This window comes from Sinocyclocheilus rhinocerous, unplaced genomic scaffold, assembly GCF_001515625.1.
Source record: "Sinocyclocheilus rhinocerous isolate Xijiao unplaced genomic scaffold, SAMN03320098_v1.1 scaffold171, whole genome shotgun sequence".
NCBI classification, from domain to species: Eukaryota; Metazoa; Chordata; class Actinopteri; order Cypriniformes; family Cyprinidae; genus Sinocyclocheilus; species Sinocyclocheilus rhinocerous.
Window position 1 is genome coordinate 1,384,996 of NW_015642206.1, and position 1,774 is coordinate 1,386,769.

At 38.8% G+C, this 1,774-nt stretch overlaps 1 protein-coding gene across 1 annotated transcript in view; it reads right to left on the reverse strand.

Annotated features, from left to right (window-relative positions):
- Positions 1-1,567, reverse strand: part of edil3a (EGF-like repeats and discoidin I-like domains 3a) — an 80,812-nt gene extending 79,245 nt beyond the window's left edge. Inside the window, exon 1 of the mRNA XM_016572649.1 lies at positions 1,535-1,567. The gene's annotated coding sequence lies outside the window, so the exon portion shown is untranslated. The remainder of the gene's footprint in view (positions 1-1,534) is intronic.
- Positions 1,568-1,774: the final 207 nt, after the last annotated feature.

Below are 1,774 nucleotides of genomic sequence, written 5' to 3' on the forward strand. Positions count from 1 at the left end.
ATAATTCGTAATTATGTCCCCACTGGATGCAACGAATGCCTCGTTTATAATGGGTTTTCATGTTTTTGAATCATCGCTCTGGCCTGACAGGGCATCATCACAGTATGGTGAGGGGCGTAACATTTCCGTCTCACGCTTGAGGTATTCGGCCAATCACAATGCACTGGATAGCTGGCCAATCAGAGTATACCTCGCTTTTCAGACTGATGAGCTTTGTAAAAATCGACGCGTTTCAGAAAGGCGGGGCATAGAGGAGAAACAATAATGTACAGTATGTGGAAAATAATGTGTTTTTTGAACCTTAAACCACATAAACACATTTCATTACACCAAATACACAAAATAATGTTCTTTTTAGCAGCATCATATGACTCCTTTAAAGGAATAGTTCACCCAAAAATGAAAATTTGCTAAAAAAAATTACCCTCAGGCCACTCAAGATGTAGATGAGTTTGTTTCTTCATTAGAACAAATTAGAAGAAATTCAGCATTACAAGACTTGCTCATCAATGGATCCTCTGCAGTGAATGGGTGCCGTCAGAATGAGAGCTGATAAAAACATCACAATAATCCACAAATAATCCAGACAACTCCAGTCCATCAATTAACGTCTTGTGAAATCAAAAGCTGTGTATAGAATATTGCATTCTCCAGTGAAATCTCACAATCTAGACTGAATCAGGAGAGAAATATGCATATATTAAGCATGTTTACAAATGATACAGTCCAAAACAGTTCTAAACAAATATGTTGATGGATTTTGATGTGAGAGGACAACACAGGAAGGAAGCACTGAAGAAGTGCTATTATGGGTTATAGATCAGATTTAAAGATAAAAAAAAATGCCTTGATGGATTTGTTTCTTAAAAAAACACAGCTTTTAATGTTGGACTGGAGTCATGTGGATTATTGTGATGTTTTTATCGGCTGTTTGAACACTCATTCTGATAGCACCCATTGACTGCAGAAGATACATTGATGAGCAAGTGATGCTAAATTTGTCTAAATCTACATCTTGGATGGCCTAAGGGTAAATTTTCATTTTTGGGTTAACAATTCCTTTAACTGCAAATCATGCTTTGATCTCTTCCCTTGTGAATGCATGAGGGCATCCTTACAGGTCCAGGAAAGAAGCAAGCAATATTTTTGGAGCATGAGCCATGGTGGTCATGTTCCCAATGAACACTTAATCTTTTTATGGTTGTCAAGTCCTCAAGAAACACCTCGCCTGGCTCTGAGGCCAGATGCCACACCCACTGTTCCCGTCTCTGTTCACCCTGACACAATGTGTCTTGTGTGTGGGTTTAACTGTCTGTTCTCAGCTGTTCTTGCATGCTTCTCCATGGACCAGGTGAAACAGATGCTCTGAACTGTCACACAATTCACTTAATACAAAGCCCACTGGATGGACTGAGGGAGAAGAAATGGGACTGAGAAGGAAGAATCCATAAAAACAAGAACATGTACTTACTGTACTGGCAGTTTCTTCCCATATATTCCCCTGGGCATTCACAGGAATAGTTCGCAACTAGATCTGTGCAGATCCCCCCGTTTCTACAGGGGCTTCTTTCGCATTCATTAACATCTGCAGAAAAAAAAAGTAAAAAAGAAATTGTTTATATCAGGCTTAAAGGCAATTACTGGACTGTCTCTCATTCAAATGCACTGGTAGAGGCCCTTTATTAGGTTTGTATAGTTTGTTATTTTATATGTGTTTCTCTTCTCACAGCTTAGAAGAACATTCCAGCCATGTAATCAAATTATAGTGATTGAA